Below are 26,436 nucleotides of genomic sequence, written 5' to 3'. Positions count from 1 at the left end.
TTTCAGAATTTTTAAGGCTTGGCACAGCCGATATTTTGGAGGCTATCTGCTCCTAAAAGAGAGAAAATTTTAAAATATTTGATATTTAACATAAAATAATATAACTGATTCTTATAATGCCACTAGGTAAACTACTTAAGGGTGTGTATGGGAGGCTGGAGAAGGAATGTACTCTGATTGCAAATTCAGTTCCACTCCTCCTTCTCCTTCTCCTTCTCCTTCTCCTTCTCCTTCTCCTTCTCCTTCTCCTGCTCCTTCTCCTTCTTTCTCCTTCTCTTTCTTCACCATAATGCTTTACCATTGGCTAACGTCTCTCTACTTCTTTTGAGTGAGATAGAACAGTGCAATTTAACTGACATCTTTTTTGTGCCTTATTTCCTGCACAGGGTTGAAGCAAAACATATAGAAAAGGGCAATTTCTTCCCCCTTAATAACATTACATCTTTTGTGATTAACTGCTGATATTTATTTCAGTGATATTTTACAATGTTACTGTTGAATGTCAAAAAGCAGTGAAATCTGAGTCATACATTGTATGGTAAGCTCTTCTATACCTCTGTTATCCACAATGAATTCATGCCATTACATGTCTGTCATTTCAGCAGCAGACTTTTTTTCTCAGTAAATACAAGGTCATTAAGTAGTCAGATATCTGCAATCTAGTAACTCTAATGAAATTAAAGATCCCACAGTTTCGCTACAGTAATAATAAATAACTTATTCAATTTTACGGTAGGATGGATATGTGCCTTTCAATGCAGGACTTGAACAGGGCTGGGAGTGAAATATCTGTTGTATACTGAGGAGTATATCTTATTCCTTTGCAATATTAAATGCTGGTTTTGCTATCAGGCTAACTTTTTGTGTATATATCACTGCATGCAGACTGCCATAAAGACTGGCTGTTTGCTTCTATTTTGTCTCTGCTTACAAATTAAAGCAGTTTGTTAGGAGAAACTGCTCAGAGCGTCCAAATGGGAAAGAAGTGGCTGAATTTCATCCCTGAGTTCATCACTGAATTGCCCTACAACTGTAGAAAAAGCAGTGAGGTGGATCCCACTGCAATTCTGAAAGGAGGTTCTCTACTGACCTGAGCAGGAAAGCTGGTACTCAGGAGTTCTCAGGCCTAACCAGAGGTCAAGTCTAAATACCATGTCACCATGGAGCAAGGAAGTAATTTTCTCCTTTAGAAAAATGTGAATCTTAGACAAAGTCCAGGGCAAATGGAGACGTATGTTGTGAGATAAAGCCATAGGGATTGAAATTCACTATATAACAGTTTCATGGTGCTCTGTTCAGTGTGACTGAACATTATATTAGAACAACAATTTTAACTGTGTCTGCTGCCATCTGATATCCATATAAGTGCTACTTAAAGAGAAATTAGAAATAGGATTCTCTTTTTTTCCCCTCTTTCTTTCTTTGGCTCTGTTAATTACTTAGCAACAGAGCTTGTGCCATTGCAGAAAATGAGGTCGGCAAGACAACATTCTGTAGTTATTTTAGCAGTTTATAAATGTTGCTTTTTAATATTCACTCTCTTAAACACTTCCCTCCACTCCAGCCCCAATAAAAGTACGTATTTATCCCTATGTGTCTCTATAAGAGCAAAAGTTTACTAGGATCAATGTCCCCTAAATCTGTTCCACTGGTCTCCTACATACCTCCAGTCTTACTGGGGATCAAGGAGAGCATCTGTAATGTAAAACAAATCTGTAATGTAAACACAAACCTGAAGTACATTTTTGCACAGTATCACGGCTGAAGTCTTTGAGATACTGGTACTATGAAAATATTTTACCTCTGACTCAAAGCCTCAACTGTAAATGGTCCCAGGTGGAAAGAATCACTGAGTCATAGCCTCTTCTGTCCCCTTGTCCATGCTTGCTGCAGAGAAGCAGGGCAAAATGGGGATTGCAAGTCTGTTCAGGGAACTAATTGCAGCCTTCCAGTGCCTGCAAAAAGAAAAAGGAGTACAGAGGCTGTTTACAAGAACATGTATTGACAGGACAAAGGGGGTTGTTTTCAAACTGAGAGTAGGTTAGATTAGATAGTCGGAAAAAATTCTTTTCTGTGAGGGTGTTGAAGCACTGGAATAGAAGCTATGGATGCCACACCCCTGAGAGTGTTCAAGGCCAGGTTGAATGGGACTTTGAGCAGCCTGGTTTAATGGAAGATATTCCTGTCCATGGCAGGGTGTTGGAACTAGATGATCTTTTAGGTCCCTCCCAACCCAGAGTGTTCTATGATTCCATGATTCCATGATTCCATGATTTTGACATAACAATGAATCTGCTGCCCAGTGTTAGGAGAGATCTTTGTAGAAAAGATTACTTCTACTTCAAAATTCACTCCTCTTGCTTCTGGCTGCTGCTGCTGCTGTCAAGTGTCGTTGCTTGGTTTCATCTGGGTACATCCATAATACTGAACAACACAGGACAGCCTCAACTTTGTAGCTGTGAGACTGTTGAATGGCCAATCTTACATTCACAGGGTGCTACCTCTGCCCCTTCCAAAAGGAATCCAGCCGTCCTTTGGGAATGAGGTCTGTCAGGTATTATCATCCATTGGGGATTACTTGGCAGAGTGCTAATTTTCACAAAGCAAATAGGTGTACAAGAGTAGGTTAATGAAGGGGTGCAAAGGATCACAAATCAACTGCCTAGTTTTTAATGTGAACCCTTTTAATTTGGTTGTATAAATTTATCCATCACTTCTTCAAGCCTGGTGCAGAAGAGTAACAAAGCATTCTTCTACACAAAGTGTGTCTCATCCTGAGCTCTTACTTAAATTGCACAGAAACCTTGTTCATTGATTTATGTTGGATATGTTATTTTAAACATATATTTATTTCCATACACATGTGGATGCATAACTATATAATCTCACTGACATCCTTGCAAATTCAATTTGGTGCTAATAGACAAGTTGCGCTGTTTTCATATCAATCATCATTACTACTGGTATGAAATGATAGGTTAGAAAAGTTGCATATCCTCTGCCTAACAGGAGCCAGGAGATGGCAATTTCAGAGGGAGGTGTAAAAAAGTTTAAAAATAAAAAATAAGATCCTACATGCCAAATTATTTCCATAGTTACACCTCTGAGCATTCAGTAAGATTTCACAGCTGTCACCAAGAACTAAAATTGGCCTGTATGATCTTTCTTACTGGTTGTGATGGAAGGTAGTGAAAGAAAATGCTCTTATTCTCAAGATTCGTGAATTTTACAGTGGTCACCACTCTGAAACTTTATTAAAAAAGGAAAAATATGGAATGAATATGGATTTTTATGGAACATAAAAATCTACCATGATTTAGAGGTATGATTTATAATCTCTCTATTATGACTCCCTAAGTCATAACTCAGTGTGCTGGGAGGATTCTTCCTCTGTGAAAATTTACCTCCAGTCTGTACTTGGAGTCATGCCATATACACACAACCAAGTCAAACTCTAGTCCTTCCTGGTTTACATTGCATTAGTTGATAACATGGATACACCCATTTAGTCACAGTCTAAAAAAGGGATTGCATTTTCTTCAGTGTTTTTCTGCTGGTACTTTAAGACGAGGATTTCAAATTGATATGGAAGCATATGGACAAGACATTAAAGTTCATCACATTCATGGATATGATGGAGATGTGTTCCAGAAGAACTAGAAAATAACTGCATAAGTGGTTTTCATCTCATCTAACTTTAACCATATGTTTTTGCCATTACTTTCATATGCTTGTTAAAGGTAATGAAGAAAGACAGAGAGAAAGGAGAATACACTATACTATGGAAAAAAGTATATCCACATTAATCACCTTCTGGATGCATGTAATTCTCTTCACTGAACTTGGAGGGAGATTAGAAGTTGGATTCATCTTTCCTAATGCAAATCCTGCTGTTATATATACATGTCTACACCTCAGTTAGGCTTTTTATATAGTCAAAAGGGATAAATGGATGTTTCTTCAAGTGATTCATCAAACACCAAAGTAGAGACACAGGTAAGGTGAATGAATTTTTCTTTCCATATAAGCACACTGGAAGGTTATGGTGTTCTACACAGTTGAGATAACTACATTACAGACATGCAAAGTCAGGTGGAATAGGAATTTCAATGAAGATGAAACTAGGTGATTTGTTTGAATGGAACAAGGAAATCAATTCTGTATGGTCTCTTTGAGTTCCAGTCCACAGTCCATATTCCATACATAAGCAGGTTAATAATGTATATTTGCAACCTTTTTAAAACTCTTTTCACAATGCTAGTGTGATTATTGATTACTAGCAGAACAGAGAGGTCTGAAAACACTTTAGAGAACATTATGGAAAGAAAATCCTTTGTTTGAATATCTGTAGTAGAAAAATAATACAATCAGGGAAGGCTATTTGAAGGTTCATTCCAGAAGGAAGGTGGAGAATCTCACTTCCTGCGCAAGCGTAGGACGCTGCAACACAGACCCCCTACTTTCCTTATGGGATGCAATCATAATGGGCCACACAGTCCTTAATATGAGATGGGCACAGTAAATATTATAGATTTGGGATTACTGTTGGGATCCCTTCTAAAATGAGAAATAAGTTCTAAATTGTAAGAGTTGGAGAGGGTGTAGTGGTGGCTAGGTTCTGTGCTTTACCCTCTTCTAAGCAGGATAAGCAACTCTCTCAATGGTTAAAAGTCTTCTCCTTTCCTCATGGTCAAAACAGCCCCTAGGCATAACACTGGTGTATAAGAGCCTAAGCAAAGGGGGGTATAAGCAACAGTCATCAGGTCTAAAAGCTGAAGACAGACAGCAAGAGAACATCTAGAATTTAATAACTGGATTTAGGTCTAATAAATTTCAGATCCCTTCTCTTTCCAAAGAGCAGGTTTCATGAGTCAAGACTTTGTCCCCACAGTATGTTTTTAGTTATCCTCTCTAGAGAAAAATACATATACGTATCCCTCAAGTTTGTTCAAAATGCTGATCAGTGGCTTTCTTTACATGTAAAGAAAGGGGCTTGATTTGTTGAGACATTTACAGATCTTTTGGCAGGTGTATTAGAGGACATGAGATTCCTGCCTTACATGTCTTTGGGCCATTTATTCTGAAAGCCACATTCTTCCCACTCAAAATAAAGAAGCAGCTTTCTCTCATATTTATTCTTCCTAAGTTCCTCAAGATTTAAGGAATAACATTGTCCACTGCCTGAAATCTAAAAAATGAAATATACCTGGACACCTAGACAGATTTTTTGTTCTGGCCTTTTGTGTCAAAGACACTATTCTGAGAAGTTTTGTCTATGGCAAATGCATGACAAGGGGCTTATCTGACTTAATTTCATTAACAAATGCATCACTTACATGACTTTGGTAGAAGGAAATATTCCTCCTACATTGGACAATACTTCTCAGCGTCTGGATAACAGCTACCATGTCTGTCAGCAATGAAGGTATGAAATTATTAACATAATGGATTGGTTTCAGAGGAATCCATGGCAGAATTAAAGGATCCGTAGCTTGGGCAATGAAGAAAGAGCTCAATACTTAACATAGTGTATTTGTATTTTTCCACAAAGGGTTTCCGTTATTATAATGACTCAACATATATTTTGGAAAATTGTTAAAATTAGCAAAAATTTGAAACTTCGATGTGAAGCAATTAAATAATCTGTTTCATTGGAAGCAAGATTAATGAACTGAAGCTACCTGAGTAGCTGTGGCCTGCCAAAATTTTTCCCTTTACAGTTAGGCCTGCTGTGTCTCTATCACCAAGGAACATTGGGGAGGACAATGGCTTGTCTGGAAATTGCTGATCTCTATTTCCCACTAGCAATTGTCAGATGCTGGTTTACCAGAACGATTTGTCTCAAAACCCATTGTCACTCCCTTCAGGTAAAGATGGAGTGTGTGCAGGTGGGTTGTCAGTTTCTTGGTGGACACAGGCATCATCGTGTGGCAAATGAAACAACAGTGGAGGAAAATGAACCACTAGGAGCCAAAACTTCAGTTGGTCAGAGGAGCACACATGATCAGAGACCCACTTCTAGGGAGGCAGTCCTTGCTGAAAGAGGTGGGAAAAGCCCCCAAGGGGGTGTGGTCACGGGTGACTCACGCTGTGTTAAAGACACAAAAACCTGGTTACAAAAAGAGCAAATGGAAACCTTCTATGTACGGGCAGCCAAAACCATCACATGCACTCAGACTCCTGTGCTGCCCATCACCTCCTCAGAGGGCAAACCATGGCAAAAGAAAGGAAAGGTGGGCATGGGGAAGAGGAAGGACAGGACAAGTGTTTGTGTTCTTTTACTTAATTTGCAAATCAGCTATGGGAGATTAGTACTGATTGTCAATCAAACAAGCAAAATGTCCAGACCCTAGGATCTTTTGTCTTAAAAGGGTATTTAAGAACATCTCTGCAATGATTTGAGTAAATATGCTTTTTCTTATAACAATATTTGAGATTAAAATATATTTACCCACTATTGAGGACTTCCAGTGATTTGCAGATACTTAAGAAAAACATTCACTGGAATCTATTATGGAATATTTTCTAGTACCTTCAGATTTTCTGGAATTGCTGCTTTCACCTTATCTGCCATAGTGCCTGAAATCAAAACTTTTTACTAGCACCAGGGGAAAAAGTAAAGGCACACAGTGTTATTTAAGTATCGATAAGATCGGTGCAAGGCTCAAGGGTTAGCTGCAAGTGTGGGTTTAATGAATTCAAGTTCAGGCAGATATTGGATTTATGGATGTTAATAGAGACAGTCATGTGCGTCTCATGGATTGCCACAAGCCAGGAGGGCTTATGAAGTACTTATGACATGCTGACTGAAGGTGGAGAAAACAGAGATAATAAAATAAATATGGGCTCTGATTTCAAAGTCCTGACTAATGAAACCACTGGAGCTCTGCCATCCTACAGCGAAGCTACAATCAGATGTGAGCTAAGTGCTGAAGGTGTTCACAGAAACTTGCTGCTCCTGATTGCTGTTCTCATGGGTGCTGCCCCCATTAAAAGATGTTTCACTCAAAGATTCTGCAGCACAGTGTCTGCATAAGAAGCAACCATTTTAGCAGAGAAACAGAGAAAAAAAATTATTGTTACACCAAAATTATTGTGTTCTCTTACAGAAACATTTGCTTTGTTTTGTTTTGCTCAAATTGATCACATATTTTTGAATGTAAAGAACTCTGCCTAAGCACAGAACACTGATATAAAACACTATCAAGAAGAAGAAAATGAGTCATATAAATGAAAAAGAATTCTGTACTGTGATATAGTAGATTTTCATGTAAAAAATCAGCCCTTGTTCCTTTGCAGAAAAGTGTATAAGGATTGGAATTTTATACCTTTAAACTATATAAAATCAGACAATTTCAGTATGATAGACCATAGCATAAAACATTCCACCATGTTGTTCTGTAAGGCAGAACCTTTTTAAGTGCAAAACTCATTAAAATAATTTTTTGGAAGAAAATTTTTAACATGTTTTCTTTTTGAGCTTTCCCACAAAAAAGATTGAAAATTTTGGTTTACTTGTTCTTTTAATTAGTTTTTAAGTTCTCTACAGTTTGTCCTACTTGAAAACTGTCTTCCGTATTGCATTGATATCTCACTCATAATGACATCTCTGCAGCTCTGCTTACATTTGGTAGTTCATTGTTTATATATCTGAGAATCATTTTCCTGTCAATTCATTATTACCTCATTATTTACCATATGTGTAGCTATCATGTGTCCTTTCCAGAGAAAGAATTCTAGAGCACAACCCTCATTAATCTATGGGAGTTACATTTGTTACTTCTAGAGTCATGTCATTTCATATAATTCATTATTCCACCTTGCCAAATGATCCGGTGTGTCTAATATAGTCCCATTCTAGCCGTGACTCCACCATACTTTGAAGTTATTAGAAAGTTTTACAAGTAACAATTACGTATTTATTGCTGGTGTTCTTCTACTGATTTATTGTGATTTTCCACTTACTTACATTTAATTTCTGTATGTATCATATAAATAATAAACCATATAATATAGAAAACTCTAGCAATATCTAAAAAAATTAAATTACAGAATCATAGACTACTTTAGGTTGGAATGGACCTCTAGAAGTCACTTGATCTTTTTCTTTTCTCAGAGTAAGGCTATATGAGAGCAGATTCCTCAGGGAATATTCTGTAAGAAAATTCATAACTTCTCTGGGCAAGTTATTCCAGTGTCTGACTACTTGCATTGTGAGAAAGTTTCTTCCAATATTTCCCAGAAATTTTCCCCTTTGTAAATTTTGTCTACTTACTGTACATATATGAGAATAATCCAATTTTCAGATATCTAAAGATAGCATCAGTTATAAACGATATCAGACAACTAAAATATCAAATTTACACACTATGTAAGGCTCAAGTGGTTTAATCTTTAAGCAAAAGTACTATCACATGGTCTCATGCTTCCATTTTGAAATTTGGAATTGTGTAGAGGACAACATCAAATGTTGAGATGAGAACTCAACCATATCCAAACCTGATATTTCATTAAAATCTTTTCTATCCCTTGCAAGTTTAATTGCCATTAAATTATTTTCTTTTGTATAGCTTTTTCTCCTGAATTTTAATTTCAGAGGCAAATCATTCATCCTTTAGCCCTACTTTGGTGATGTCATAACAGGGTTTCACAATATCCTCTACATGAGAGACACTGAAATTATTCAGGATTTGGATGGTCTCACACAGCAGGATATCTGCGGAGATCTGATGCGTTAGATCAGACCTACTGAAATTTAAGGTACTATCTATGGCCTATAAAACTTTACATGGCTTGGAATCAATTCACTTGAGAGATTATCGCACTCTCACTGCCACTGATGTGTGTGGCATCAAAGATTTAGTTGTTTTCCACTCTTTACAAAGGAAAAGTATGTACCCATCTGAACATTGTCTGCAGCATTTCCTGCGTGCTCAGATTTTCTTCAGATTTCTTTCTGCAATAGGCACATTTTTACTCTGGAAAAAACTGAATGTGGCTAGGAGGTACACTGAGAGAATAGGTGTTTGCCTGATTTGGGAAATGATTTAGACGATGATGAGGTGTAATTTAGTCATATTTAGTGTATAATTAAATATTAGACCACCTAGAGCCTTGTATAATGCCTTTATTATATTAAACTGAAATGAATAAAAAACGTAATCAGCACCATTACTAATTTACTGGTGATTTATTGAGGTAACAGCTTTGCAACACCACAGGTGCAGACACACTGCAGTGGGCCCCGTGTAGTTCAGGTCTGGGAGTCCTGATTAGACTGGGAAATATGCTGTGCAGTTGTGCCCATCTTGACTGTATCCATGGTGCTAAAGAAAGACAGCTGGGGACTGATAACTGCAATAGCCAAGTGTGGTGCCTAGCTTGTGTCCATAAAAATAAGACACTTGTTTTGAAGCAGAAAAGCTGGATCACCCAAACCCAGAGAGTGAGCTAGCAGTTTAGCTGGCTGACCAGAGTCTGTTATTTCAATCCAGTCACTGGCCCTTTTTTGTTTAACAGTATAGATATATTTCTCTGGAGATACCAAAAACTTGATTAAATAAGTCAAGAAGGAACCTGATGCACTGGAATTACTGTGAGCAAAACTGGATTAGGTGGTCTATAGCAGTCCTTCATAGTTTAAACCATTCTAAGAGTCTATGAATATCATTTCTAATGACAACCTGGTCCTATCTATGATAGTTATTCATATGCAGGTTTGCTCTTGGGTACTGAGGTAAATTGGCACAGAATACTTCATACCCACCTAAAATCCTCTTAACGTCCTGCCTGTTGAGAGTGATGCCTACCCAGTGAAGGCTTTGTGCTGTGCCTGAGAATCACTCTGTGATTCTGTGGAAGAGTCTGAGCTAGGTCAAAAAACAGCCTTCCAGGGACCATGTGAATCATTTCACTGGGTGAATGATCAAGTATATGGGAATGTTCTCTAGCCCTGTTTACTTGACTTGTACAGAAATGGCACTAGTGTCTGAAAGCAGCTTAGTTAGTTCAGACAAGTGTTACAGATCTGGGCAGGCTTCTTGCCAGCTGTTGGTTGGTCTTTCCCTCTTTGTGAGCTCTCCCATTGTCTTGGAGTCAGGTGAACTCACAGCCCATACTTTGAAAAGTAAACCAGACCAAGCACTGTGATTACCTACAGCGATACTGTTGTTTTAAGATGTTGGTGCGGTTTTGGCCTGGGCCAACTCACACTACACAGACAAAGCCAAGGGACTTTGGATAGCACTAGCCAAGGTCGGCTCCTGATGGACAGTAAGTACAAGGCCATCTTACTCAGAGGACAGAAGAGAGTTTAATCATGTGAGCCTCTATCTTGTGCTACTTGCCTTCAGAATGGCCCCAGCCCACTCTTTTTATTAACACAGACATAGTAGTAATATAATTTGCTTAGAACTCAGAAACGTTCAGCAAGATCCACACTCATCTGCTTCTCTTCATTGAAAATTTTGCAATGTAAATAGAAGGACTGAATTTTCCTGAAGTTTGGTATTTCTAGGGATGATTAATATAAGAGCTGGATGGTGAAAAAGATAAGTTTGGGTCTTGCATAGATGTATATCTGAAGATACAAGCAGTATCTAAAAGATAAATATGTATTTCCAGATTTGCAATATTCCATAACAACACACACTGACTGCTTCTAAGATACCTCTTTTCCTAAAACACACTTTTCCTAAATCTTCTTACAGAGTAAGCTTGATGTCCTGTAAAACAACTGATGCCAATTCTGAAACAAACCTCATTGCTCCTTTAAATCCTCTCTAAAGCTGTAATGGGTTATCTAGGTCTTTTCTTTTAGACTTCCTGATTAAACCTTTCATTTTCAATCTTGAAATTACTTTAAACTGTTCATAGCTCTGTTCAGAAACAGGAATACTTAGTCTTTCCAAACAATTTTTTAAATATTTTTTTTACCAAATTATGAGAAATTATTACAAGGTTAAAGTGTTATGTGCCTTAAAATTTTCAAAAACCTTCAGCTGCAGAATCTTGAATTATGTTTTCTGTCCTCCTAAACATGCAGTTTGAAACCCCAGAATAGCAGCAGTACATTTTGTTCCACTTGGCAGCTGGGTGAACAACATGAACAGAGAGCAGACACTAAAAGGGGACTCAGGACTGAAAATAGGCTTTTTAATTTTTCCTAGTTATTTTCTGCCAGATGGTTTCCAGTAGTATTCCTCAAGTATTTCCTGCGATATTGCAGGGAAGTAAGAATTCGAAGTGCCCTTAGACCAATCTTTGTGCAGTGGTTTGATGTATTCAAATAGCAGGTATGACACATTCAAGTAACTCTGAAAATATGTTTACATGAATCCACAGCATTGTTGGTTATTCATCATAATAATTCTGATCATTCTGCTGTTTATTTCTTACCTTTTTTTCATTTTTGGAAAGGAGTTTATGAAAGTCAATGAACATGTTAAAGTTATTCGTGGCATGTGGTTAGCTGGGAATGAATATTCAGCTAAGAAGTATTTTACAGAGAAAGTGGTCCAAGAAAGGACCATGTGTGCACGCTTATATTTTCATTTAGTTGGACATGGTAAGCCATTTGAAATAAAAACTTGCGAGACACTGATTGCTGATCACAGCTGAATTCAAGTCTGCGTTATTTATGGAAAACCAAAATATATCTCAACCAATGAAGATCCAAATTTCATATTATTCACTTGACTAATATACTTCAGTAAGAGATTTCTGTAGAGCTAACTGAACTTTCTTAATGTTGATAAGAGTTATGAGAGTACCAAGAATTCTCATAACATTAAAACTGAATGGAGAGATATCTGTAGAAACATAACTCCTGAACTGTAATAACTTGGCATCAATGATAATGACATTTTGAGACAGGAATTGTAATGCTGGTGGAAAAATGCAGAAATAATTTAATTTAAACCCACTTCTTCCGTAGGATGGGATTTTTTAAGCCCTTCTACATAATGATATTAAATTAATTGAAAATATTTGTTCTTTCTTTTCCATTCACTTCATTTATTCTTAATAGATAATATGCTTTGAACTACAACAAAGTCATTTTTCAAAAGAATTGATAGGGTATTGAAGCACTGTCATATCTGGGGGCAGAAAATTTTAAAATGTATAATACGTCTCTAAGTATTAATAAAACCCAGCAACACTTCAAAGTTTTCAAGTAAGTCATAGAATAGTTTGGGTTGGAAGGGACCATTTAAAATCATATAGTCCAACCCCCCTGCCATGAGCAGGGATATTCTCAGTGCGATCTGGTTGCTCACGAAGCCCCATCCAATCTGACCTTGAATGTTTTCAGGGACAGAGTATCCATTATTTCTCTGGGTAACCTGTTCCAGTGTCTCACCAACTTCCTTGCAAAAAATATCTTTCTATATCTAGTCTGAATCTACCCTCTTTCAGTTTAAAACCTTTACCCCTTGTCCTGTCACAGCAGGCTCTACTAAAAAGCCTGTCCCCATCTATCTTGTAGCCCCTTTTAGTTACTGAAAGGCTGCTGGAAGGTCTTCTGAAAACCTTCTCCAGGCTGAACACCCAGCTCTTCCAGCCCATCGTGTTGGGAGAGGTGCCCCAGTCTTCTGATCATCTTTGTGGACCTTCTCAGGACTTGCTCCAGCAAGTCCACTCCCTCAACCTGCTGGCCACTGTTTTTTTGGTGCAGTCTAGGGGACAATTTGCTTTCTGGGCACAAGTGCACATCCCCATTTCATGTCAATAACCCCCCAGTCCTTCTTGTCAGGGCTGCTCTCAATCCCTTTATCTCCCATTTGGTATGAATACCAGGGATTACCCCACCCTACATGCAAGACCTTGTCGAACATCATGAGGTCCTCCTGGGCCCATCTTTAGAGCTTGTCCAGGTCCCTCTGAATAGCATCCCATCCTTTGGGCATGTCAACCGCATCATTCAGCTTGGTGTCATCTGCAAATTTGCAGAGTATGCGCTTACTGTCTGTGTCATTGATGAATGAGTGAAAAGTCATGGCAGTCAAGTGAGGTCACCAGTGCCTGGAAAATAGGAGACACTGCACTCATTTTGTAAAAGCATAGAAAGGAGGACCCTGTGAACTACCCACCTTGTGCATGGAAAGATCGAGGAACAGTTTCTCCTAGAAGTTGTGCTAAGGCCCATGGAGGATAGGGAGGCAATTCAAGGCGACCTGGCTCCACAAAGGGCAAATCCTCCCCGACGTATATATAGAAGCCCTTCATATTATTCCTTGCATCCCGTGCCAAGGTCAGCTCCATTCTCACCTTGAGCTTCCTGACCCCATTCCTACACAACTGCTGTGTCCCTATGCTCTCCCTAGGACATCTCTCCCTATTTCCTCTGCCTGTGCGTTTCTTTGTCTCCCTTTAGTTTGACCAGCGGGACTTGGTTCATCATGGCAGTCTTATCCTCCTTTCCTGATTGCTTACACCTGGGGATCACTAGCTCTTACACTGTCTGGAAGATGTCCTTAAAGATCTCCCACTCTATTTTGCTCCCATTTTCCTGAGGGCAGTTTCCCAGGGGGTCCTCTTGACTAACTTTGTGAAGAGCTGGAGTTCTGCTTTCCTAAAATTCTGGGTGCTTGCTTTATTCTTCACCTGACCCATATCCCTCAGGACTGCAAACTCCACTAGTGCTAAGGAAAGGAAGTGAAAGAAATAATTTGACACACACTAATACAGATAAAATGCAAACGTGCCTACAAAACCAGAAGAAATTTAGAAAAGGAGGTATGTGCTTCACAGTTCTGAGATTTTGATAGGTTAAAGAAGGCACATAGCAGTTGACAATGTGTGTGAATAGTTGGAAGCATTCTGGCTCCAACAAAGTGAACTTCAAATAATTAAGTGGCTAAAAGTTTACATCCTGGACTCATAAAAACAGGTTTTGATTAGAATCTTCAGTTAATTGCAGGTATTTTAATTTTCAGTTACTTGGAAATCAAGTTTGTTCGTGAACAAAGAATTTTAATTGTGTTTAGCTGTCATGTTTAATACCTTCAATTAATACAATTGACATTGATGATGTTCTCATTTTCTAGAATCCTAGATAGTAAAATTTTGGTCCCTTAGATACAACTAAATAAAATTATAGCAAATTAGATCTTTCCTTATGAATACCTACAGCACCTACCATTTAGCCCCTCAGAACAAAAATTTGCTTTTCATAAGAGCAACGATGCTCTCCTGTACACAGAGGTGCATCAGGTCAACCTATAATGTGAGGCAAACCTGAAATGAGACAGCACAATGTGAAAAGACATGCTTTTCAGGTTTCACAGTAGTGCAATAAGAACAACTTTCAACTAAATCAAAGCAATAAACGTTGAAACCAGAAGCAGAAATAAAATAGTGCCATATCAGTTTAAAGAAATAGTTGTATACATACTGATAGACAGACCTTAACATACAAAATTTTTTTTGGTTCCAATACTAAAGTAGAAAATTTTTAAACGCGAGAATAGGAGACTGACTTTTCAGCTGTGTAGTTTTCTCCAGTTGTCTGGGCAAAAATGATACCTAATCTCCTACTGCTGAGATCAGCTGGCTTTTCAGCATTGAATTCAATGAAAAGAGTAGTTTGATGTCTGGTATGTGCAGTATTGCAATTGCACATTCTGTGAAGAATTGGTAACTAAAGGTCTTGGTGATTTGAAATAACACTGCGGCATTTGAATTAGTGCCTTCTAGCGCCTTCCACCAGTACCAGTCTTTATAAGGTGAAATACCTAGATTTAAGAGGCAAAATTATAAACTTATTATTAAAGAGTAAAATCAAAAATTCTCTCTAAGAAACACCAGTGTCACAGACTTGAATTCCTCATTTACATGATATCAGTGATACAGTGCTACAGCCATCTGCTAATAAAATGACCATTCAACTCCAAATGAGACAGAAGGCATAATGCATTTTTAAAAGAGACTAAAATTCATTTTCTCAAAGAATGTTCTCTGACTTTTAATTGAAATTAGGCCATGATTTCCCCAGTCTACAACTGGCACCAATGATGAGTCAGTCAGCTATATAATGTGAACAGGCGTAAGTTCATCCAACTAAATCATTTGAACATAAGACTCTAAGAAGACAGAGCTCTACAAAACTCCACTCAAGCATATGGCAATGTACATGTAGAAGGACATTAACCTGTCATCTCCTCCTGCCTTGTGATGGCAGTTCTGGATCTTGTTAAAGTCTTGCATATTTTTGCCGACAGCTCTCCAAGTCTTTTGAGGTTTAAAAATACAAATTAATGAGAGAACAGTTCTTTATTCTTGCTTTGTGTCAATATACAGTAAGGTCAGGTCAAATTGCTGCCATTCTGAAACACACACTTATATGGCCAGTGGAGGATTTCCACCTCTTCCTTCCCACTCAGATTTTCTAGCATTTTCAGTAATAGTAATGGCCAAAATTTTCAAGGTTGAGGTATTGAGTTACATATGGATTTAAATAGTATGCAAGTGTCAGACAATGTAAAATTTTGTTCCTCTGTCTATTAAAGCAAGACATATAATAAATTTAAATTCTTATAGAAGAGCAACAATGAATTTATTTAGTGGGTCAGTAACACTTAGCTGTGGATATCTTTTGCAGAACAAGGTCTGATATGCAATCGTATTTTAAAAAAATCTAAAAAAAAAGTAAAACTAAGGAAATTATTTAATTTTGAGACTGACTGCCATAAATAAGAAGAAAGATTAGTTAAGAAACATAATCAAAGATATTGATTAAAATAATGATTGTAAAAGAATATTTTAAATGGATTTGGGATTTTGTGTTATCTTTTCTCCAATAATTTGTCAGACAGGAACTTTGTGCTCAAATACAGGAACTGATTGACAGGTCTTGAGAAACCCAATGCCTTCTGCCCACACACCCCCTGTCAAATTTCATCACAGTATTCTGTTGTGAAAGTTGATTAATTAGTCTGGATCTTGGTTACACCTGAGAGGCAAAAAAAAGCTTGTATTTGTTAACTAAATTTAACAAAATAATAATAACTGAAATTAGTAAGAGATTAAAATAAAGTAACATTTAATACAAAACTTCCATAACCTCTGACAGGTTCAAATTCTTGTGTACGTGAAAGTTAAAAAAAGAGAAGCTTATTAAATTATCCAAACACGCTAGATTTTTTTATTTATACAAAACTAATCTAATAATCTAACTACAAATGTCTAAAAATTCCATCTTTTCAGGACCAAAAAAATGAAGCATCTTTTTATTTTTGCATCTCTTTATTTATGTATTTATTATGTAAACTATGATGGAAATAATGCTAAAGATATAGCATTATGTGTATACCAAAACATAGAAAATTATTACTCAAACAAGAGAAAAAAAATTAAAAGTGCTAATAAAATTCAAAAGGATAATACAAATAAACAGTAGAAAATTAGTGTGGGAGGAGAAAAAGACATTGAAACTGGTCTTACTAGAAAAAATTCTTTTTTTTGAATCTCTTGTCAATGTCCATTCTCACAATGTGTACTACAAGATTTATAGCCTTTGGGGAAAGCATAATCACCTTTTTTTAAAAAAAAATTATGATTAAACGTAATATTTTAAGTTTAATTTTTACACAGCAACCCATGGTTTTTGGAAAATATCTAGCAAAATCTAGTGGCTTCCTAGTATAATACATTTACAACACTGAGTAGAGGTATACAAGACGATATTGCTTCAACTTAAATATGCTTCCCAAGGCAAATCCAGTAGAGAGGCTATTTTGTTTTTCAAGAACCCTGCCATAAGGTGCAGTTCAAATGTCTCTGTCTGGGCTGTGATCCCCCGTTTTTAAAGCTCTTCTAAGGATGCAAGTGTCAACACATTACCTTTTTAAATCTGACAGAAAAAGCAATGCATGGATGTTTTGATTTTAATTCCTAACACCAGCACACCATAGCACCAGGCCATGGAGCACCACATGGGATGGCATAATTCACCCCACGGTAGCTGTGCTGTTGTGGGGACAGGAGCATGAAATCAGAGTCTGAAAAAGAGGAATTGGGAGGAAGGCTCTATGGCCCAATAGATGTGCCATTGCTCTGTGAGAGGGCAGATACAGCTTCTTGATCATTCGCTCAGTACTGGTTTTCTTCCCCTGCACTAATATTTTTAATATTTCTGCCATATATTTCCACTGTTAATTGTTGCTAACAGGAAGAACACAGTGAGGAGGCACCATCAGCTCCTGAGCAAGAAGTTGGACAGAGTGCAGACATCATTGCCACAAAGCTGCATTCAAAGTAGAGATTTTTTAAGAATTACTATCTTGGATTTAAGGTCCTACATTTTATGCTTATCCCATTTGCTGAGCTAAAGCCTTCTCTCTGGATCTTAATCTCTGTAATAATACATTCCATCTCTGTGAGAGGCAAAGAACACCTTTTCCTTGCAACTTTAAAATTCTTTGAAGAAAATTTGACAGAGTACAAAGGGGTCCAGACTGAAGATACCTTGAATGTTAATAGTACTAATTGTCTTGTTTACTTGTAGTATATTGATATAATATTATTATGTACAACATGAGCTAAAGAAGAAAGAGCTAAGGAGTACAAAAACAAAGAGCAGAACTGTGAAAAATCTTAGTTAACTTTCAATTAGTTGAATGTTTCAGCTTCAGCATTTGTTTTTTAGAAGACTTGGAGAATGAATAAACAAAGATTTTTCAATCCCATTATTCAACAAGGTAGAGTTGGATCACTTTGTACATTACAGGTCTCCCTCTGTCTTAACTCAAAGGAGAAAATGACAGCTAAAGTTTGGTTTATTCAAATGAAATGTGTTTTCCCCCCACACCATTAACTGCATAGCATCTACAGTACCGACATGCTACTTGAATAACCAGCCTTTCAGTGCCAAAAGAAAATGAATTATATGTTATTAAGAAAATCCCCAAAGTTCTCTTCAGCAATGAGGGAGTACAATCATGGATGCTGTAATTATGTAAATAATCATTTATATTCAATATTGCCCAAGTGCCACTAAGCTATTATATCTGTACGCTTGTAGTTATATCTGCAAACATATCTGCATGCAACTCATTCATAATCAGAATACGTATTTGATCAGTTGAAGTGCATTTTTGGAAGGCAAATGCCTTGTTTATTGGTAATGAAATGAAGGCCTCGGAGTAGCTAATAAAGACTTAGCTAGTGGAAAGATTTTTTTATACACCCATGTGCCCTCAGAACTCCTGATGAACTGTGTGGTCCAGATGATCAGACAGTGTCACACAGGCATTGACTCACACTACTTGTGATTCTTCCCACATGCTTGATTTGCTCCTGTGTTAACCCTTCTCACAGCCACAGACTCATGGGAATTACATCTTTCACTAACATCTTATTGTGAGATAGGAAATGAATGTCTTTTTGCCCTGTAGATGAAATTATACACTTTACCTTCAATAACATTTGAGAAATGCTTTAGACATTCTTCTATTAAGTACTATGTCCTGGGCTGTGGACATATCATACACAGTTCACTTGAAAATTAGAATATCTAAATGTAGATATTAACCTGTGGGTATCTGCATAGTCGTATTGGGTTTGTGTGGACAGGTTCTGGTACCAGGGGATCAGTAGATCAGCAGCTTCTGTGAGAAGTCACCAGAAGCTGCTCCTGTGTCCAACAGAGCCAATGTCAGCTGGCTCCAAGACAGACCCACCACTGGCCAAGGCTGAGCCCATCAGCGATGGTGGGAGCAACACTGAGATAATAGATCGAAGAAAGGGAAAAAAATACTGCACAACAGCAGGTGGGAGAGAGGAGTGAGAATGTGTGAGAGAAACAGTCCTGCAGACACCAATGTCAGTGCAGAAGGAGGGGGAGGATGTGCTCCAGGCACTGGAGCAGAGATTTTCCTGCAGCCTGTGGCGCAGACCATGGTGAGGCAACTGTGCCCCTGCAGCCCATGAGGGAGCAGAGATCCAGCTGCAGTCTCTGGAAGACTCCACACTGGAGCAGGTGGATGTACACAGCTGCACAAAGCTGTGACCCTGTAGGACGCTTGTGCTGGAGCAGGCTCCTGTCAGGATAGGTGGACCCAAGCAGAGAGGAGTGCATTCTGGAGCAGGTTTTCTGCCAGGTTCTGGGATCCCATGGTGAGGACCCCTGATGGAGAAGTTTTTCCTGAAGGATTGCACCCCATGGCAGTCCCCACGCTGAAGCAGTTTATGAAGAACTGCAGCCTGTGAGAAGGAATCACACTGGAGAAATCGTGGAGGACTGTCTCCTGTGGGAAGGATCCTACGCTGGAGCAGGGGAAGAGTGTGAGGTGGAAGGAGCAGCAGAGACAAAGTATTATGAACTGGCTATGAGCCCCATCCCCTATCTCCTTGCACAGCTTATGGTAAGAGGTAGAACAGTCAGGAGTAAAGGAAGTTGAGCTTGGGAAGATGAGAGTATGGGGGAAAGGTGTTGCAAAATTTGTTTTTTTTTTCTCATTCTCTTACTCTAATTTACTGGCAATAAATTTAATTAGCTTTCCTAATTCGTCTGTTTTGTCCATGACTGTAATTGCTGAATGATCTCCCTATATTTACGTTGTTCCCATAAACTTTTGATTGTATTTTCTCCCCCTGTCCTGTTGAGGAAAATGAGTGATGGAGCAGTCAGCACCCAGCCAAGATCAACCCCTGGCTCTTCCACATTATTTTGTACTGCAGCAGATATTTTTATTGGGATTTCTGATAGGGATTATGATCATTATATATATAGTAGTAAATTTTCCCCAACAATATTAATTTTATTGTTAATTTTAATGTTATTTACAGAATTAGGACTATAAGACTCTAAAAATAATTCTTACTATTTTTGTCTCTGTAGTTATTTTTGTCTTTTATCATACTTTTTCTCAGTGAAATGGTTCCTTTTCCCATGACCAGTTTCCCTTCTCTCTTCTACTAATCAACCGCTAGAGAATTCCTAGAATTGTGTGCATATACTTGATCATATTCTTGGTATGCACAAAGAAGTAATTTCTTTAAGGATTGCAGTTATCCAAATGACCAAGTGACATTAAGGTCTTCAGATTATATCTGGATAGAAAATACATGGAAAGCAATATTATCTAAGAAACAGAGCCACTGATTCACATCATTGTTAAGTGTGGAAAGGAACACCAGTGACTAATAAGCTGAGGGGGAAAAAAAAGGGAATACCACTTCTGTAGGATAGTTTCCTGGTTTCAGCAGTTTCTCTGAGTTAACTCAGTGAAAATATGCTCTATGCAAGACCATGTCTTGTGAGACAGCAAGGTTCTGTGCCATGTGTGTTCCCCTTCAAAACAGAAATTATTTATAACAGGGGAAAATGTTATTACCATTATGAGCAACCATGTTTAATACTAACCATTTTAAGACCCACAGGGAAGAGGGAAACATTAATTTTTCTTCTCATGTATCCCAAGCATTAATGTATAGCTTCAAGACATTTAATCTTTCCCTTTTTTTCTCCTGTCAGTCCTACAACCTTTTTTAGGGAAAGATGTATTGCAACATCAGCCAGGAAAAATGAGTAAGTCATTTCTTTTCCATGCAAGAGGAATGAGCAATCTATCTGGATAAGCTCAAGAAACAAAGATGAATAATGAAATGAATAGTTAGTTCACTAAAAAGTGCAGTGTCGAGGTCATTGAAATGTCACTATTTCTTGAAATGACTTTTTAATAAAGATTGTTTTGAAAAGCTCAGATTTTGATTTTGATCTTTTAAAACAGCATTTTTCAGCTTTTCATTTTAACATTTAATGTCAGGATTTTTCCAGTTTTGGTTAAGAATATAATAACTGATTATAAAAGATGACTTCACATTAAATTAACTGATTTTTTTCTAAATTATTTAAGAAATAAAAAGGTTTAATAATGGCATAAAGTTCCACCTAATGTATCTCAAGTAAAAGTATGTGTAAATATTATCTCACCAAGAAATGCTGTAATATAGTTAAATTTATAATTCACTCAAAAGTTTTCATTTCTCTAAAATGACAACAGTGGAAAATAATGAAAAGTAGACAAATACGAGTAAACAAATACAATGTAAAAATAAATTACATTGGTTCCATCTTACTAATTTTCTCATCTAGCTTTTATAAAAAAATATGTTCATGTACAGAAAAAAGGAGCAGATAAAGACCATTAAGTCAGCAGAAAATTAACATGTCAGTAGAATAATATCTACAGCAATAAAATCTTGGAGAAAAAGTTCTTATTTGCTTATATGCTGATTTTGGAATCATTGGTAAAGGCTAGAAATGCTGCTGTATGCATAAAAATTCAGCTGATATTTCAGCAATCTGATGGGAAGATTTCCTTGGAGTGTTAAAATCACAGGGATTAAATCCATTTATTATGGTTGAAACATACCAGAAGGTCAATGCATTGTTACCTTTTTTTCTGAATCCAGGACAAGGTGGAAGTAAATGATCTTTCTGGCCTTGAGAGTAGTCTTCTAACTAACAAAAGAGAGGATGAGGTAGTCTGATGTCAACCAAAGAAAGCCGAAGCAGAACAGAGAGAATGAGATAAATGGTCAAGCACATCTAGGAACTATGACTTAAAATTAAAAATACATAGGAGCTGCAAATGTAAACATACTGGAGTTTTTTTCTCTATTAATATTAACAACAAAATAATTTGTCTAAATTATTAGTGACTGTTTTCTTAAATTTAAAATATAAAATTGCAAGTTAGTAAATTCCAGGGCAGTCTTCTTTTGTTTTTCAGGTTTTTTTAAAGGTACTGAAGAACTGATTCAAGCTTAAAAATTAATGATGACTTTTGTGAGCCTTCATGATTTGATTATGCTTCTGTGGAAACCAATAACACATTCTCTGGTGCATACCAGGAGCTAGTTTCACAGGCATCCAGATAATTATAGGCTTAGTCAACTGGTAAATAGAAAGTAAAGAGAAAAATGTGAATACTTATTGGGAACTACTTAAGAACACTTACCAGGCCCTTAAAATACACTACACCACTGTCTAAAGTATTGTGTATTATTTACAATTATTTGCAGAGGATGAACATCTTTACATATATTCCAATCAAAACACTCAATTGTTCACTCTCATAATATCCTCGAACTTCAATCTAATTTTTTTCATCTTTGTCTTTCACACTTTCAGCTTCACATTTTCTGCTAGAGTGGAAAGTCTGCTGTTATGTGTCTCTTCCTTGTAGAATGTGTTCTAATTATCCATTTATGTTCTTCTTGTTGGACTGAGCTCCTCAGGTTTTTCCTTCTAAGGCTTTGCTCAACTGCTCACTAAGCCTTGTTGCAGTTCTCTGAGTCCTCCAGCCCACCAGCTTATGAGGAATGTCATTCCCTTGGCCACTGGTAGCAGAATTAATACCCTCAGGGATCGCATTAACTGTTAGGCTGTGGCACCAGAATGGACACAGATCACTGAGAACGTCACCCACTAGTATTTTAAGTCTTTTCAAGTGTCACTGCTTTCCCATGGAAGTCTTCTGTCTGCTGCTATGAGAGATATTCCAATGTTTGGCCACACTGAAACTCATAAACCTATATATATGTATATGTGCACATTAGGTTGATCAGTTTTTTGGTTCTCTGCATCTGTCTGACTTCCTCCTAGCCAAACACCCATCCTTGATGCTATCTGTGGATGGCAAAACTCCCTTTTTTTAAACTGACAGTGATTTTGCTTTTTCAACAATAGTTGACAAAAGCTTTAAATTATGTCTGATTTCTTTTTTCCTTCCTATACTCTCCACAAATACCGAATTGATGAGTTATTAAAAGCTAAAGAGAATTTTGACATACTATAGACAGAGCTATTATTTTTTTTTAAATATGCTGTTTAACTAGTGTTTAACCTACATGGTGTGCAGCAGACTAATTTTGTGTTGCTCAAGTTCCCTAACCCTAAGGTGTGATGTAGAATGCATTACAGAATTCTATTGCATTATCACTTGTGCATCTGCCAGATAAACTATATTCACATAAAAGTGAAGTGAAGCAGTTTTGACAGTACCTATTTCTCAAAACTATGTGGGAAGTAACATTCGTTACATTAACATCTTATTAAGAGCCAGATGCTCAGTTTCTGAAACAGCACAACAATCTTTACTATTTTCAAATTGAATGACTAAACAGGAGTCGGGAGCTCATCTTTGGAAGTCTTGGCTGCTGGTAGATGTGAGGTTAGATTAGATGGTTGCAGTTACTCTTCATTTGCTTAAAAGAATCAGGTTAAGAAAAGCTGCTTAGATGAAAAATCTATGAAAGAGTTTTAAAATCTCTGAGTAGACTGCAAAAAGCCCCCACACCAGGATACACTGAGCATACAAACTATCATTGCTGGTTTAAATCAGTAGTTAGTGATCACAGGAAAAAGACTTCTTCAGGTAACTGAGAAGCTTAAAAAAAAACAACTCATGGCTGATTTTCAATGGGTCTTGTATCACAATTTTACCATACATTAAATGTGCTTTCATATGTTAAATGCGTTACAGTAAAATTAAGTGATGCTTATTAAGAAATATAGGAAACAGCCTTTGACAGGAGGTGAAAAGTGGTGTGCCATGACTCCTTCTCTGGATCTTCCCATGGCACGATACACTGACTACAGGCCTAAAACAAGGTAGTAGGTAAGTACAGTTTTTTGAAGATCTCCTGGCTAAATTCAGCTCCATGGGTGTGGTTGAAAACCTATTTTTTAAATTTCTGGATGAGAGCAGCACTGTGGCAGGCAGCTGGACAGCTCTGGACTCTGTTTTACACGTCAGTGTCAATCAAGGTCAAACACTGGGCTTGCACAAGCTGCAAGGACTTGTGTGTACCGACCAGCTGTGCTTTGGCAGCTGTATCCCAATTACACTTTCCAATATTTTGGACTGGAATATTTGACCAAAATGGTTTTGCAATATTAAAGACATAAAGTTTCTTTTCCACATACTTTTGCATTTCACCAGCAGTCAGAGCAGTTTCCATGCACTTGTCCATATGTTGCATTCCAATGCAGTGATGTGCTACTCTTTGGTCCTAATACATTAGATAATTGCTCGATTACATTGCTGAATATTAGACCTATAATTTTAATGCAAATTTTAATTTTCCCAAGAACAAGCATCTTCTGTTTAACTTAAAAGCAACACGCTTTCTGCTCAAACCTTGAACCTTTGATTCCATCAATGATTTAAAATACTCTTTAATGCATACTCTAACTTTTAAAGTTAAATTATACTTTTTGAACACATTTCTGGCTTAAAGAGTTTTTTTTCCTAACTGATTGCTTTGACAGGCCAGGAAAATTCATTCCTTATGGGCAGCTTTGTCTTTGAATCCTGTGCCTTTCTGCAATAAAGAGAGTGTCTCCTGGATTTTCTGTAATTCCACTTTCTTACTGAGATTATACATTTTAACTAAAAACAATCCTTTCAGTGGTGATTCAGATCTAATTTTTCCAAAGCTGGTGAAATCTTGATGTGAGGTGAATATATACTGGTATAAGAAATTAGTCACTTTCCTCGATATATTCTTCCTGACGAATTTGTCTTTGATCCTATCAAGACTTTCAAAGCTTTAACATTAGTTAAGGATCTTCAGAAGAAAGCAATCTGAAATTACATATAAAGGAAAATTATTAGACTTTTTCCTAATTATGGTTGGAGGCTCATTTAACACGCATCAGGGGAATGAAGCATTTCAAAATGGGCTGAGAGGAATTACAGCACTTAAAGTCTGTATTTCTGCCTGCTAGAGATTTAGTTGTGATTTCAGTGAACTCTTGTGGTAAGATAGAAGATGTTGCCTGTGTACCAAGGGGATAGAGACCCAAGGCAAAACACTTTGGAGGAAATGCTGTAGGAGGAATTGTGTACGTAGCATGGGAATATGCCCTGACATTCAGTACATGGTCAGTTTGAAAAAGTCCTTTTCCTTATCTAACCTGAGATTCCTGCAGGAACAACCTCTCCAGAAATGAGACATGTCTCTGGAAGGACACTTATGGGATGTACACTGCCAAAAACTGCAGTAGGGTATCTGTAGGTATCTGAGAGGGTCATTATGGAAATAAAAAGATTTACCATGTGAATTTTTAAAATCTTTTTTGCTTAAAACACAATTCTTCACAGAGAAAAACAAAACTAATAGATTTATAATTTGTGGCTGAGACTTCATGACTCTATCCATTTTGCTTTTTTAGACTGATGTCCAATATTAGTCCAATTATTAAAAGTTAAAGATAATTTTGACATACAGGATGGCTTACATCCTCTGATTCTGAAACTATATGGAGATGTCCAGGTAAAATTATACTGGTTTTATATATTTTCTCAGACACAGTAGAAGGCTCAAGGTGTATTAATAATATGTTGTATTTTCAGTATTATTTTCTTTCATCATCCTATTCTCCCTGGAATTCTGTTTGCTATTGAGGTTGGCTTTTCTCACTACATAGAATTTCATTTCCATCTTCTGTGTTACTGCTTTTCCAGACCTCACCTATGTTTTCCTTTTTCACATATAGTTTGTAGTTTCCAGTCTCAGATTGTCTTTGTGAAGAAAGTTTCAAATGGAGATGACTCTTAGACAAAGAGTCACTGCAATATGGTATTGTTGCTTATCTTCTTTAAAACATTTGGAAATAATAGTGATGGTATTGGAATGGACCTGGGACAAGAAGAAATACAGAAATCTCTACCCACCTTGAAAGAAACAGTGGATATTTCAGGACAAACAGAACATACATATGAAAAAAAATTATCCAGCATAGTTCATGATAAATGTTTTTTCCCGTTTTAATCACATGTAATAAATTTTCAGTCATTTCCTTATCCTAAAAGTCCTTGAAATTAAGTTTTAATACAGAAAAGGAGAGGGAAAATGACTTACCTTAGCTCCTTTCCATAGTACTCAGCTGCATTTTCTTTAATTTTCTAATATGCAAGGCTTATTCCAATCTCTGCAGCTGTTAGTCTAATTGGATGATTTCCTGTTTGAAATGCAGAATAATTTAAAGTGACTATAAGTTGTTCAGGGAACCCCCCTTTCTAGGACATTACTTAATCTGACATATTCAACGCTCATCAGAGATTCAACATCTTTTCAAACTGATTACTGCTTCCTCCATCACACTCCAAGTTCCATGACTTCCATTTAAGTGCACCAATTTAGAGTTTGATTATTCAAATGAAACTAAGAGGAAAAATCAACCTTTTTTTTTTTTTTTTGAATGCGCTTCCTCAAAATGTATACTGCATGCAGTCCTCTGTAGTATTTGCTAGATTCCTTATTTTCTGTGATGCAACAGCAAGCTCTGTATTTAGGGTATTTCTTTGCTGAGGGTAAGAACAGTGATGTGGGAGAAATGTATGTTGCATATGGCTAATATCCACCAGAATCTATCTGGTGAAATAAAGTTTAGTTTTTTATTAAAAAGGGACAACATTTCTT

General features: G+C 37.1%; 1 long non-coding RNA gene across 1 annotated transcript; it reads right to left on the bottom strand.

Moving 5' to 3' along the window:
- Positions 1-1,807: 1,807 nt before the first annotated feature.
- Positions 1,808-25,969, bottom strand: LOC104690056. Its single transcript, XR_002045658.2, has 3 exons — positions 25,876-25,969; positions 21,400-21,466; positions 1,808-1,955 (listed from the first exon to the last, which is right to left on the bottom strand). It is a non-coding gene; the product is annotated as an uncharacterized LOC104690056 (long non-coding RNA).
- Between the last annotated feature and the right edge of the window lie 467 nt (positions 25,970-26,436).

This window comes from Corvus cornix, chromosome 1 (assembly GCF_000738735.6).
Source record: "Corvus cornix cornix isolate S_Up_H32 chromosome 1, ASM73873v5, whole genome shotgun sequence".
Classification (NCBI taxonomy): Eukaryota; Metazoa; Chordata; class Aves; order Passeriformes; family Corvidae; genus Corvus; species Corvus cornix.
Note: the sequence above shows the minus strand (reverse complement) of the source record. Positions and strands in the feature narration are given on the sequence as shown.